The sequence below is a fragment of the Gopherus evgoodei genome, chromosome 1, assembly GCF_007399415.2.
Source record: "Gopherus evgoodei ecotype Sinaloan lineage chromosome 1, rGopEvg1_v1.p, whole genome shotgun sequence".
Classification (NCBI taxonomy): Eukaryota; Metazoa; Chordata; order Testudines; family Testudinidae; genus Gopherus; species Gopherus evgoodei.
Window position 1 is genome coordinate 67,465,196 of NC_044322.1, and position 15,873 is coordinate 67,481,068.

Consider the following 15,873-nt stretch of genomic DNA (forward strand, 5'->3'; position numbering starts at 1 on the left):
TAGTGGTCAATGGCTCGATGTCTAAATGGAATCTGGTATCAATCAAAGTTTCCCAGGGGTCAGTCCTGGGGCTAGTTTTGTTCAACATTTTCATTAATGATCTGGATGATGGGATGGATTGCACCTTCAGCAAGCTCGCGGATGACACTAAACTGGGGGAAGGGGTAGATACGCTGGAGGGAGAGGTAGATATGCTGGAGGATAGGAGTAGAGTACAGAGTGACCTAGACAAATTGGAGGATTGGGCCAAAGAAATCTGGTGAGGTTCAACAAGGCCAAGTGCAGAGTCCTGCACTTAGGCCAGAAGAATCCCATTCACTGCTACAGACTAGGGACCAAATAGCTAGGCAGCAGTTCTGCAGAAAAGACCTAGGGGTTATGGTGGACGAGAAGCTGGATATGGCTGAAATCCATTTGCTGTGGATGTAAAATCTTAACTGTAGTTTTTGCTAAGAAATTTTCATATAAGCCTGGAGTCCACAGCTTGGCCTGGGCCATCAGGGCTGACTAACAGAGAACAATAGATAGCTAACAGAAAGCTGGGGTAAACAGAAAACCTTGTGTGTTTCAAGTCAGTAAGCAGAATCAGCATAACCCCAAATGTAATTGGGCATCTTTATGATGAGTTATAGACACATGAAGCTCTGAGAAAGGCCTCACGGTTACTCCCTAATGCAAGGAGGAGATAGTGGTACAAAACCCCTCAGATCCCAGACAGAGTTCAGAAAGAGGCCTAATATAATTGACATAAATTATGACACCCTCCCCTCACAGATGTATGCCAATCCTAGCCCACAGACATGCAAGGGTATACTTATAAACAATTGTTATTGTTAAATACTAATTACTGATTTTTTTTTGCTTTAAATCTCCAGGAATGTATCTTGTGGTCAACCAGGAGAGCTGCTACCTCATTCCCCTGGACCCCAAAATTAGGATTTAACTTATACACTTTAATAGACATAGTTTGGGGGTAATTACTTGTGTGTCAGCAATATGTTCATTTGGGCCATGGGCGGAGCCATTATGTAATCTTTTAGGCTATTGGCTTATTGTACTTATCTTGTCTTGCAGCTAGAACCTATCCAGGGGTTTGGAAAAACCCATCCCCATCGCTTCTCTCCACCCAATGAGCACCCTATATAATCTATTCTAATTAATTGTTCTGCAGTGTCTCTGAGCCTAATAAGCAAAGTGATATTCCGCCAGCACTGTGCATAATTAACCCCATGCTTGATTCTACAGTGTCCACTTTTGATCCTTTAATATTTCTACTAGATCATTAATGAAGATCTTACTAAAACTAAGATTAATCCTGATTTCTGTAGCGGGCTACCACTCTACAACTTTTAGCTTGACATACTGCTGTTTAGTCTTATCCTTTGTTTACAATTCTGCCATCTGTTTTTCAGTTCACATGAAAATGGACATATATGAGACCAAGTGTAACACAGAAGAGTTCCCAGTCTGCAAACCTGAGTAGCACTATCTCATAGACTCATAGACTCTAGGACTGGAAGGGACCTCGAGAGGTCATCGAGTCCAGTCCCCTGCCCTCATGGCAGGACCAAATAATGTCTAGACTATCCCTAATAGACATTTATCTAACCTACTCTTAAATATCTCCAGCGATGGAGATTCCACAACTTCCCTAGGCAATCTATTCCAGTGTTTAACTACCCTGACAGTTAGGAACTTTTTCCTAATGTCCAACCTAAATCTCCCTTGCTGCAGTTTAAGCCCATTGCTTCTTGTTCTATCATTGGAGGCTAAGGTGAACAAGTTTTCTCCCTCCTCCTGATGACACCCTTTTAGATACCTGAAAACTGCTATCATGTCCCCTCTCAGTCTTCTCTTTTCCAAACTAAACAAACCCAGTTCCTTCAGCCTTCCTTCATAGGTCATGTTCTCAAGACCTTTCATCATTCTTGTTGCTCTTCTCTGGACCCTCTCCAATTTCTCCACATCTTTCTTGAAATGCGGTGCCCAGAACTGGACACAATACTCCAGTTGAGGCCTAACCAGCGCAGAGTAAAGCGGAAGAATGACTTCTCGTGTCTTGTTTACAACACACCTGTTAATGCTGTGTGTAGTGCTTCTTGGTAGGAATTATTTTGAGTTGTGTGTAGAGGAGGAGGCTGGCAGGGAGAAGAATAGGAGGGTGACTTAAAAAAATGTGCTATTATTTTATTATTGCTTTGAGCGTTACTTACTTTACTTAGTTGAGACCAAACAGTTAGCTTTGGAGAAATGCTATATAAATAAACAGATTTCAGTCCAGTTAGAATTCTGATGGCATTAGTGGTGTATTTTCTCATAAAGGCAAGATAGACATTTGGTTGAATTGCTTCCAGTAGATAGCAAATTCCCCACATGAAAGATTTTCCCAATCTTGGATTATAGTTTCAGTTTTATACTAGTGATGTTCTGGACTACTGATGCAGGCCAACATGTAAAAACGTAGGCATCTATAGCCAAATATGAATGCTGGTTCCTAAGTAGAACTGGTCTGATTTTCAGAAATGGTCAGCCTAGGTGATCCCAACTGCAGTGAATGCGAGATGCAGGTGCTCAGAGAGGACCCTTCAAAATTCTTGATAATTTGCATGTGTTTAAATATGCATATAGGTGCACAACGTGAGATGCCTATGTTTGAAAATTGTAACTTTGAGGGTTTGATGGTATTTCAAGTCACATTCTGTTGCTTTAATTACATATTCTTGTGAGAACCCCGTTAAGAGAGTCATAGTAACCTATAAAGTAGAATCCAAAGAAGCAGCTGAATTAATGGACAGTCTGGTCAAAGTCAATCATTAATCTGAACAAGAGGTAGTGTTTATACTCAGGTACATCTTATTGTTTATTAGTAACTAATGACTTATGAGTAAATGAGTATGACCAAAGTCAACTATATGTTTAAGAGCTTGGCTGAAATGGGACCTATATAAGGTAACTTCAGCAGGACCTTTCCATCTTTAACTCTTTGATTTTGCAATGATTGTTATGCTGTATACTCACTCTGTATACTCACTCTGTATCTATCTAAAGTAGAATGCAGGTATCCCTCCTTTTCCTCTTTATTGTTATTATTGTATTCCAATAAAACTATTATTTTTGCAATATACCATCTGCCAAATTAATTTCCAGTGTAACTCCACTGTAAACGTAGAGCTATACCAGGGACAAATAAAATTAATTCAATATATTTATTTTGTTTTCTATTAAAGCACTTTTCCTGACTTTAGGCAATTTTACAAATTGCAAATTACAACGGCTAACAATAAAAAAGCAAAAAAAGCACACTCGGTCCCTTGTTCCTCAGACCATACAATTATCAAATGTCCAAAGTAAATGTTGAGTTTTTCAGCATGCCTATGTTTAACAAATGAATGCTCTGACTGGACCAAGGCACGTGTGTGTGTATATTCAACAGCCAAGGTAAATAGAATCTCAGGGTGTAAACATAAGAATGTCCATACTAGATCAGATATATGGTCCATTTGGCCCAGTACCATATCTTCCAACATTGGCCTGTGCCAAATGCTTCAGAGAGAATGAACAGAAAGGACAATTATTGAGTGATAATCCCTTGCCATCCAATCTAAGCTTCTAGCAGTTTAGGGACACCTAAAGCACTGGGTTGTGTTCCTGACCGTATTGGCTAATAGCCATTGATGGGCATGTAAGCAGGGTCTAAATGAATGCTTCCATGACAGCTGGCTGGGAGGGGGAAGAGACCTTGGGTGTGTTTTATGTAACTACAGTTTGCTTCTGCTTTGCTTAGATTTGCAAGATATTCAGCTGATGGAGTGATGTTTTGCTCACTTAAATCAGTTTGGCTGGTCTTGGGTCACAATTTATGTTAGTACTGAATGCAGGGGTAGTGAAATATGGTTACCAATGTTTGTAATTATTGTGCGAGTACAGAAAAGAACTATGCTTCTCCTGTCCCAAAGGAAGGAGACCTTTCAGTTTAAAGAACCTTGGTAAAACAAGGACTCCAATTTCTTAGCCCTGTGAAAGTAAAGGGAAGGGGACAGCACAGATCTTCTTGGTCAGGAGGCTGCACACCCTCAACCAGGGTCCTCTGTAAGACTGGTTCAATCTGTTTCTCCCCACTGTTCAAATAATAGAGCTAAATAGGCTTTATGAAGAGCTGCTTTTGTTATGTTAAATGGTTCACTTAGAGCTGAAACCACTTGTGATGAGACTGTGTTTCTGCCCAGAGCTGAAATCACTTGTGGCAGGACTGTGTTTTGGCCCAGCCTGCACAGAGCTAAAATCACTAAGAGAATGCCCAGTGGGACCAGCTAGCAGGTTGCCAGCAGGAGCAGTGAGCAGGCGGCCAGCAATGAGCGGCCAGCAGGATGGCAGTAGAGAAGCATGATGAGTGGCCAGCAGGGTGGTGGCTGAGAAGTGTGATGAATGAGTAAGATGCCTCTTACCCTCTGCTTTACCCTCGCACCCAGGGTGGGAGGTGAACTCTGCAGATGCAACTCCAAACTCTGGATCTGTACTGACCAAGGGCAGCAACTGTGAGTGGGGTACAGAGAAGGGTCGAGCATGTGAAGGGGACTTTTGGGTTCTTAAGTCCAGTAACCTAAGGGGGAAAGGACACTGCCCAACCTAGTTGGGGTGAGTCTTTAGCTCATGGTTTATGTTTATGAACCTTGTTTGTGGTGTTTTCCCAAATTAATGCCAAGTTATTTCCCGCCTTTTATTAAAAGTTTATTTTCTACACTCAGACTCTGTGCTTGCAAGTGGGGAAGTATAGCCTCTCACAGGCATGCAGGGGTGATATGTAAATTTCATAGGTTACTGGGTCGGTGGTCCAACTGTTTCTGTGTTGGATGGATGGAAAGGAACCCCTAGATATCGAACCTTGCGCTAGCTGCTGCTGGCTCCATCTGGCAGAACAGTTACAGACATATCCACCATGAAATTATCTAATTCTTTTTTTAACCCAGTAGTACTCCACAATATACTCTGCTAACGAGTTCCAAAGGTTGACTGTGTGTTGTGTGAAGAAGTAGTTCCATCTGTTTATTTAAAACCTGCTGCCTATCAATTTCATTTGGTGACCACTGTTTCTTGTGTTATGTGAAGGGGTAAATAACACTTCCTATTCTCCTCTACACATCATTTCTGATTTTTTAGACCGTTATCATATCTCCCTTTAGCTGACTCTTATCTAAGATGAACACTCTTAGTCTTTTTAATCTTTCTTTATATTGAAGCTGTAATATATCCTTAATTATATTTGTTTTCTTTCTCTGTAATTTTTCCAGTTTTAATGCACGTTTTTTGAGATGGGGTAACCAGAATTTCACAAAATATTCCAGGTATGGCGGTACCATGGATTTCTATAGTGGCATAATGATATTTTTATCCCTTTTCTAATGGTTCCTAACATTCTCTTAGCTTTTTTGACTGACACTGCATGTTGAGCAGACGTTTTCAGAGAACTATCTATGATGGCTCCAAGATCTTTTTGTTAGATAACAGCTAATTTAGATCCCATTATTTTATATGTATAGTTGGGATTATTTTTGCTAATGTGCATTACTTTGAATTTATCAACATTGACTTTCATCTGTCATTTTCTTGTCCAGTTATCCAGTTTTGTGAGATCCCTTTGTTGCTCTTCTCCTTCAACTTTTGACTTAACTATATTGAATAATTCTGTATCACCTGAAAACTTTTCCACCTACTTTTTACCCATTTTTCCAGGTCATTTATATTTATGTTAAACAGCAGTGGTCCCAGTACAGATTCCCTCACTATTTACCTCTCTCCACTGTGAAAACTAGCCATTTATTGCTACATTTTGGTACCTATCTTTTAAGCAGTTACTGATCCATGAGGGGACCTTCACTCTTATACCATGACTCCTTATTTTGCTTATGTGACTTTTATTAGGGATCTTTTTGGCATGCCTGTTAATACCCTCAAAGAATTCTTATAGATTGGTCAGACATGATTTCCCATTACAAAAGCTGTGTTAACTCTTCCCCAACATATCTTCCTGTACGCATATGATAATTCCTTTCTTTACTATAGTTTCATCCAATTTGCCTGATATTGAAATTAGGTTTACTGGCCTGTAATTGTCAGGATCACCTCAGGAGCCATTTTAAAAAATTGGTGTTACATTAGCTATCCTCTGTTCATCTGATGCAGCGGCTTATTTAAGTTATGGTTACATACTATAATTAGTAGTTCTGCAATTTCATATGAGTCCCTTCAGAACTCTTGGATGAATACTGTCTGGTTCTCATGAAATATTACTATTTAATGTATCAATTTGTTCCAAAACCATTTCTTTTAACTCCTCAGTCTGGGACAGTTGCTCAGATATGTCACCTAAAAAGAGTGGCTGAAGTGTGAGGAATCTCCTTTACATCTTCTGCAGGAAAAACTGATGAAAAGAATTCATATAGCTTTTCCACAACAGTGTTGTCTTCCTTAAGAGCTCCTGTAGCACTTTCATCATCTAGTGGCCCTAATGATTGTTTGGCTGGCTTCCTACTTAGATTATACTTGCTATTAGTTTTTTGTGTCTTTTACTAGTTGATTTTCAAATTTTTTTTTGGCATGACTAACTATACTTTTACAATTGACTTGCCAGAGTGTTTCTTTTTATTTGTGTAGGATTTGACTTCCAATTTTTAAAATATTTCTTTGTCTCTAACTATCTCTTTTGTTGTTGTTTAGCATTGGTAGCATCTTTTTCATTCTCGATTTTTTTCTTCAGTTTGGGGTATACATTTAGTTTGAGCCTCTATTATGTTTTTTTAAAAAAAATTCTATGTAGCTTATAGGCCCTTTTCTGTCATCTGCCATCACTGAGAACAGCCTAGCTCCATCCTCTTTGGAATCTCCCTTCAGATAGTTGAAGGCTGCTGTAAAATCCTCCTTCACTCTTATCTTCTGCAGACTAAACAAGCCCATTTCCCTCAGTCTCTCCTTGTAAGTCATGTGCCCCAGCCTCAAAGGCTACTTGGAAGCCGGTATCAATTGGAGTGCCCCAGGGGTTGGTTCTGGGGCTGGTTTTGTTCAACATTTTTGTCATAAACAGATAGTTAAGGGTTAATGCCTCTTTTACCTGTAAAGGGTTAAGAAGTTCACCTAGCCTACTGACACCTGACCAGAGGAACCTATTGGGGAACAAGATGTTTCAAAAGGAAGGAGGGAAGTTTTCCTTTGTTTTAGAGTTTCAGTTTCAGCTGGAGTGAAAAAGATCAAGGAACCAGCCTCTTAACAGAGTAGTAAGTTTTAGAAAGGGATAAATAGGTTTATGTTTGTTTTCTTTGTAACTTGTCTTGGTACCATTAAGGGAATTATCAAATTTGGGTATTCTTGTGTGTATTAAGGTTTTTGCCCAGGGGAACATCCTCTGTGTTTGGAATCTATTGTCTGTGAGACTAGCTGGTATGCTAATCTCTCCCAGAGGGTTTTCTTTTACCTTTCTTTTCTTTAATTAAAAGTCTTCTTTTTAAATACCTGATTGATTTTTTCTTTGTTTTTAGATCCAAGGGGGTTGGATCTGGATCCACCAGGAGTTGGTGGGAGAAAGGAAGGGGGATGGTTAATTTCTCCTTGTTTTAAGATCCAAGGGGTTTGGATCTGTGTTCACCAGAAAATTGGTGAAGTCTCTCAAAGCCACCCAGGGAAGAAAAGCAGTGCTTGGGGGGTGGTGGCAGCGATACCAGATCTGAGCTGGTAATTAAGCTTAGAAGTGTCCATGCAGGTCCCCCACATCTGTACCCTAAAGTTCAGAGTGGGGAAGGAACCTTGACAATCTTCATTAGTGATCTGGATGATGGGATGTATTGCACCCTCAAGTTCGCAGATAATAGTAAGATGGGGAAAAGGTAGATACTCTGTAGGGAGAGAGAGATAAGTTGTAGGGTAGGGATAGGGTCCAGAGTGACATAGACAAATTGGAGGATTGGGCCAGAGAAATCTGATGGAGGTTCAACCAGAAGAAGTGCAGAGTCCTACACTTAGGTTGGAAGAATCCCATACACTGCTACAGGCTTGGGACCGACTGGCTAAGAGACAGTTCTGCAGAAAAGGACCTGGGGATTACAGTGGACGAAAAGCTGGATATGAGTTAACAGTGTAGTTCCCCTTTTTAAAATAAAATGCTACTTTCAGTTTCTTTGGTATTTCTGCCCCCTACAAGGATGTTACATTTAATTACATTATGGACTGTATTCCTGAGTGGTTCAGCTATATGTTGACCATATCCAGTGAAGCACTTAGGAGTAAATCAAGAGTTGCCTCTCCCCTTGTGGGTTCCAGAACTAGGTGCTCTAAGAAGCAGTAATTAATGGTGTACAGATATTTTATCTCTGCATCCCATTTTGAGGTGAGATGTACCCATGCAATATGGGAATATTGACATCCGCCATTATTATTGGGTTTTCTGTTTTTGTAGCTTCTCTAATCTTCCTGACCATTTCACAATCACCACCAACATCCCAGTTGGATGGTCAGTACTATATTAAATAAAACCTGGGGACTGTCGGCTCAAGTGAGTTTCCTGATTGCAGAAGATACAGTATCATATAGGGATAAAAGCAATCTCTCAGGTAACTAGGCCCTAAAGCATTTATAGTCCAGTATGTCAAAGTTTCTAAGGAATAAAGATTTTACATTTTTATATTTATAAAACATAATGCAAAAATAATCAAAAGGGAATGGAGGGGGGACTCTTTCAAGAAATTTCTGAAAAGATCAATGTATCTTTATTGATAATTAAAAACTGGAGATAAATGTACCATAGTGTTAGTGGAATGTGAACACACACAGGTAAACCTATTGAAATCAAGCAGGAAGACAGAAATATTTCTGTATTCTAAATAACCGCTGTCTTTATGGTCAACAGCTAGGATTTGCTCAGATTTTCCCAGAATTTAAAAGAGTAGCCATCATTTCCATCATGCTGACAAGAGCAAAAAATTGAGCTAGACATCCCGACATGTCACATGCAAATTCTTCACTATAGTGTTTCCTTTAAAAGGCATCTGGACTTTGTCCTTGCTAAGTAAGGTGGGTGAGACTTGCACATATATTCATTTTTGAAGAGGAAATGTTATCAGCTACACAGCATTTATTTTCCATCTGATAAAATATATGAATCTTCCTAAATGCAAACTAAATCCCACAGTTAATCTTGGGTTTAGTTTTCATTGTATTTTTTGTAATTATCCGGAATGTCTTCATTCTACCTTCCTATCCTGTCCAGAAAAAGTAGAGAGATGAGTACTATGCTATAAATCAGACTGTTTCTATTGCAGTCTCACTTTGCATAAACTATAAAATACTGGAGATCTCAGAGGAAAGCCTGATTTTGTGGGTTTCCCATCTTGATTTTCAGTTCAAAAGACTTTTATAATAGGTTGAGATGAGCTAAAGTAATTTTATGATGAATAAAGCAAACAATCCAATAATCTTTTACCCATCATGAATTAAAAATAGTAATTGTTACTATGAATGTGCAAAAAAATATATTCTGAATCAGGTGGCATTCAGATTCAGGAACCAGCACAATTCTTTGGATAATATTTACATGTCCAATTGTGAAAATAATCTGATTTGAATTTTAGACTGAGCTGTGCTCTCCTATTTCCCTGATCCTCTCTCATTTAGCAGCCCCCAATATCTTTGTTTCTTTAAGGTTGTCCAAAGTATTGTATTTGCTATAGTCTTTGGACTAGATACAATGATAAGTGAAAAGAATTGTGGTAAACCTTTGATATCTGGGAATCTAAAAATGGTGATGAATCTACTAGGATTAGAACTGATTGAATTATTTTGTTGGAATGTTTTTTTTTCACTGAAAGAAGCCTGTTTTCACAATTTTTTCCCCAAAACCAAAAACAAACAAACAAAAAATCTTTGTAGATAAATGATAGCTCCCTGGGGGGTTGCCTGAAAGGCTTTTGCCAATTTCACCTTCTGCACCCCCATTCTTTGTTTCTTCTGCCTCTGATCTTGTCAATTTAAGTAAAGTGAATTTGAATTGGATCAATTTCACTTAAAGGTTCATTTCTGAGGATTGGATTAAAAATAAAAATAACCTGACAAATTGGATAGTTGATCTGAATTCAACGAGATGAAATTAAATAAAAATAAGTGCAAAGTACTTCACTTAGGAAGGAAAAATCAAAATCACAAATACAAAATAAGGAATTACAGGGTAGGTAGTAGTACCGCTAAAATGGATCTGGAGGTTAGAGTGGATCACAGATTGAATAAGAGTTAACAATGTGATACAGGTGCGAAAGGCTAATATCCTTCTGGGGTATATTAACAGGAGTGTTGTGTCTAAGACAAAGGATGTCACTTTTCCATACTACTCAGCACTGATGAGGCCTCAGCTGGAGAACTGTGTTCAGTTATGGGCACCACACTTTATGAAAGATGTGGACCACTTGGGGAGAGTCCAGAGGAGAGAAACAAAAATGATAAAAGGTTTAGAAAACCTGACCTATGAGGAAAGGTTAAAAAATGGCATGTTTAGTTTTGAGAAAAGAAAACTAAGGGGAGATCTGATCAGTCTTCAAATATATGAAGGACTGTTAAGAGGACTGTGATCAATTATTCTCTATGCCCACTGAAGACAGGACAAGAAGTAATGGGCTTAATCTGCAGCAAGGGAGATATAGGTTGGGTTTTCCCTTGCTAATATCTTTTTATATAAGCACTAAAATAGGCTTCCCAGAGAGGTTGTTGGATCCTCATCACCAGAGTTTTTAAGAACAGGTTGGATAGACACCTGTTTAAGGCAGGGATTGGCAACCTTTAGCACATGGCTTGCTAGAGTAAGCACCCTGGCGGGCCGGGCAGGTTTGTTTACCTATTGCATCCACAGGTTTAGCCAATTGCGGCTCCCACTGGCCACGGTTCACCACTCCAGGCCAATGGGAGTGGCGGAAAGCGGCAGCTAGCACATTCCTCGGCCTGCACCACTTCCCAGGGCCCCCAGTGGACTGGAGCAGCAAACCCCGGCCAGTGGGAGCCACGATTGGCTGAACCTGCAAATGTGGCAGGTAAATAAACCGGCCTGGCCCACCAGGGTGCTTACCCTGGAGAGCCACGTGCCAGAGGTTACCAATCCCTGGTCTAGGTGTACTTGATCCTGCCTCAGCATAGGTGGCTGGACTAGATGATTTCTTAAGGTCCCTTATAGACCTATATTTTTATGATTCAATGATTCAAAAAACTTTGACTTTTCACACTGGTTTGGATTCTTTTTCCCAAAAGTGCAACATTTTTCATGGAAAGTGATTTCCATTTCTGGTCAACTCTAGTTAGGATGTTAAGGCTATGATATTTTCTACAAAAATTCAGTATGATATGCCTTCACCAACTTCTCCAAATATTTCCTCCTCTGAACCACCTGTCCTCTCTTTTGATTAGATTGAGGATCAGCCAGTTTGCTTTCACTTAGATACCCAGAATTAAAATAGAATACAAAAAAAAATAAAATCTGAAAGCTCATGATATAATAAGATCAAACCAATGACAAAAATTGTTTCGTTATTCTATTAAAATGATCTGAATGTGGATAAAGGAGAAACAGATAAAAATTATTTAGGCTTTCTAAAGGTTCTTGACAAGATCTTTCACAAAAGCTGCTAAAAAATAAGTAATTCTGGGTGAGATGCCAGGTATTGCAGTGGATTAAAAATTGCCAAGAAAAGAGTAGGATTAACAGTTGGGTATCTCAGAAGCCAATATTGTTCAATATATTTATTAAAGGGGGACAGGGTGAGGATGAGGATGAGAAGTGAAGTAGCCAGATTTGAAGATGACACAAAGTCATTTATAGCTGTCAGGACCAGAGAGAACTGTGAGAAATGTCAGAAAGAACAAACAACGCTCAGTGAAGAAGAACACAATGACAAATACAGTTCATTATTGATAAATGCAGAGTAGTGCACACTGAAAAAAGACCTTCTTGTACACTTTATAAGGTTCTAAAACAACGGTATCAGCTCAGGAATGGGACCCGGGCCATCAGTGTGATCATCTTAATGAAGACTTTTGCTCAACATGCATCTGTGATCAAAAAGAATAAGATGTTAAGATGAGAAAGGAATGGGATGGAAGCTACTACAGAAATATTATATGGTGAGGCTTCACCCCACCTCAAAAAAGATATTGCAGAATTACAGGGGATTCAGGGGATTCTGGAAAGATAATGAAAATGATCAAGGGTTGAAAAACTCTTAGCGGAAGAAAAAAGAGAAAAAAAAAGATTCAGACTTCAGTTTGGAAAGGAGACAAATAAGAAAAGATATTGTAAAAGTCTAGAAAATAATGAATGGTTTAGAGAAGTTAGATCAGGATCATCTGGTCTCCTTGTCTCACCACACAAGGACACAGAGGCACTCAGTTAAATATAAAGGCCTAACATTCAAAACCAATAAAAGGAAAGTCTCTTTTACACAGTGCATAACTTGATTTTGGAACTCATTGCCACAAGAAACTGATGAGGCCAAGAATTTAGCAAGAGTGAAAGAAGTATTAGAGATTAATTTGGAAGAAGTGGGTATTCACTCACGAAAGCTCATGCTCCAATACGTCTCTTGGTCTATAAGGGGCCACAGGACTCTTTGCTGCTTAAGCATATCTAGAGTTACAATAGCTAGTGTTAACAATAAAATAGGTAAGGGATATTGAACCTAATGTTTCAGAATTGCAACTAATCCTTAATATTAGAGATTATGATGAGGCTTAATGTTAAGGGACCCTTTTTGTTTAAGCAGACCAACATTCACGGTGCTTCAGCACTGATTTCAAGACTCAGCCTCAATGTACCTGTGTTTGGACGCACGGAATTACTGTATTTATTAGAGTTTAGTGCTTTTTAGTTAACCTTAATCCTTTTCTTCCCCCGAGATGCTGGATCAGTGTGAGTTGCAACAACAGCATCTGTTAAACTGCTCACATTCCACATATGCGCGGATGAAGAAGCCAGTTAGCGTTCATAATTCCAAGTGACAGAATCTTTCCACTACAAGATGTTTTATATGCTTATGTGGTCAAAGTACATGGGGACAAGCAGTCATAGTGGATATTTAATCAACTAAGCAGAAATATTTTGTAGATAAAAAATCAAGCAAAAGAAAAGGAGAGAGAAGAAAGAAGTGGAGGCAAAGAATAAAGAAGCAAGTGTTTTGGCAAGATAAAACAATGGCATTGAAATCAGCAAATCAATGCTGTTGTTTTAAAGAACATTGATTCAACCTGGGAAGTTATGGCAAAGTTCCAAGCCACTGAAAAAAGGCAACAGAGGCACTGCTGTTCTTGTCTGGCTGGAGCCGAGAGGGAAATAATTATTTTTGTTGTGGGAGCTCGTAAGGTTTGGCAACATAGCAATATTAATAAAAACGGAGTGGTCTGATGTAAGAAAATAAGCCCATAACCTTGCAGTTAATTCAGAGCATTTTATCAATTACCAGCTATAAAATGAATTGATGCCTAAATTACTGGTATTTCAAAACTGAGCAGCGTTAACTCTTAAACAGCAATCTGATCCTCTTTCAACAAAGTTCCCTAGCAGAACAGATTGGGCTAAGATTTCCATGGTTCCTAAATTTTAAGCCATTTGTGTTTACTGATTACTTAAATATTTACAGAATGTTCTGCCAACCTATTCCCTTCAGATAAACAGAGACTGTTTTCAAAGCTTTGCATGCTATGTGAATATGTAAGAACTAAGAAATAAGCATGCCTATGTGAACAGCTGTTCGAGGCATATGGCATTTTCAAAGCTGGTGCAAATATTTACACACATGTAGATGCAAGCTATTCTGCAGCTCTTTCTGCACTTCACAGAACAAAATTTTATTACAATTTATATGAGAGAATCACATAGGAAGCTTCCAACATTCTCAAGTGACCATCAGGAAATGAAAGCATTAATTTTTAGTTTGTTTTTTAAATAGTATGTGTGTTTATAAATAAAAGCAGAGAAGCTTCTATTCTCTCTCTTTAGCTAGTGAAATACCTGGAGGACTTTGAATTAGAAAGTGGTTGCTTAGATGGATCACAATGCAATATCCATCAGGGAGTGGGGCAATGCAAATTAATACATTAATAGGCCATTTTGGATACTGTAAAGAGAGTTTGAAAGTCAGGCTTGCAGGAGCTAGCTTTTATTTGTAGTACTAGCTGTTACATCAACCATAAACTTTTAGCAACAGGCTTATTTCGATCAACTTTGCCATATAAAGTATATTCCAAAGAGAATGTGACACTATATTTAGTTTCCTTCTGGTGTTCTAGCTGAACAGGGAGCCATGCATGAAGTTTAATAAGTCTTATTAATTGTCTGTCAGTTCTAGGTGATATAGATCCTACCCATTTTAGATATTTGGCTCAACTTCACAATGGCCTCGTTGAGAAAACTGAAAAGCATTTTGTTCATTAAAGTTCAACTGAGAGGATTTACACTAAGCAAAAGAAAAAAAAATAATGACCTGAACCTGCACCCATTCCTTGAACCAAACCAAATCATTTATTAAGAGCAGTTATATTCTAAAAGGTGTTTTTTTAAAAATGACATTACATTGTTCATTGTGTATTATCTCTCAATTGTTCTATATTGAATTCTCAACTTACAAGTAAAAAGAATATTTTTCCAACTGCCAGAGCAATAAAGTCAACTTTAGATCAGAAAACCAAGCTGGTTTCTGTGTCATCTTTGTCACTACAAAAAAATTGCGACTTAGGCATGCTTCTCAATTGCTTTAAACCTTCTGTAATCATTTAGACCTCATAGGTATGGCTATATTTGGAATTTCAAAGTGCTGCCCCGGCAGTGCTGTGGGAGCGCTGCCCCGGCAGCGCTGCGGGAGCGCTGCCGCAGCAGCGCTTTGAAGTGTGAGTGTAGTCGGAACGGCAGCGCTGGGAGAGAGCTCTCCCAGCGCTGCATGTAAACCACATCCCTTACGGGTGTAGCGTGCAGCGCTGATTACACTGACGCTTTACAGCGCTGTATCTTGCAGCGCTCAGGGGGGTGTTTTTTCACACCCCTGAGCGCGAAAGTTGCAGCGCTGTAAAGTGTGAGTGTAGCCATGGCAATAGACTTTAAGGTAAGAAGGGACCATTAGGATCATCTAGTCAGACTTCCTGCACAATGCAGGCCACAGAATCTCACCCATTCACTTCCATAACAAACCCCTAACCTATGTCTGAGTTACTGAAGTCCTAAAATTGTGGTTTGAAGACCTCAAGCTGCAGAGAATCCTCCAGCAAGTGACCTGTGCCCCATGTTGCAGAGGAAGGCGAAAAACCTCCAGGGCCTCTGCCAATCTGCCCTGGAGGAAAATTCCTTCCCAACCCCAAATATGGCTATCAGTTAAACCCTGAGCATGTGGGCAAGACTCATCAGCCAGCACCCAGGAAAGAATTCTCTGTAGTAACTCAGATCCCACTCCATTTAACATCCCATCACAGACCACTGGGCATACTTACCTGCTGATAATCAAAGGTCAATTGCCAAATTAATTTCCAGAATTAGGCTATCTCATCATACCATCCCCTCCATAAACTTCAAGCTTAGGCCTGGTCTACACTACGCATTTAAACCGATTTTAGCAGCGTTAAACCGATTTAACGCTGCACCCGTCCACATAACAAGGCCCTTTATATCGATATAAAGGGCTCTTTAAACTGGTTCCTGTACTCCTCCCTGACGAGAGGAGTAGTGCTGAAATTGGTATTACCATATCAGATTAGGGTTAGTGTGGCTGCAAATCGACAGTATTGGCCTCCGGGTGGTATCCTACAGTGCACCATTGTGACTGCTCTGGACAGCAATCTGAACTTGGATGTACTGGCTAGGTGGACAGG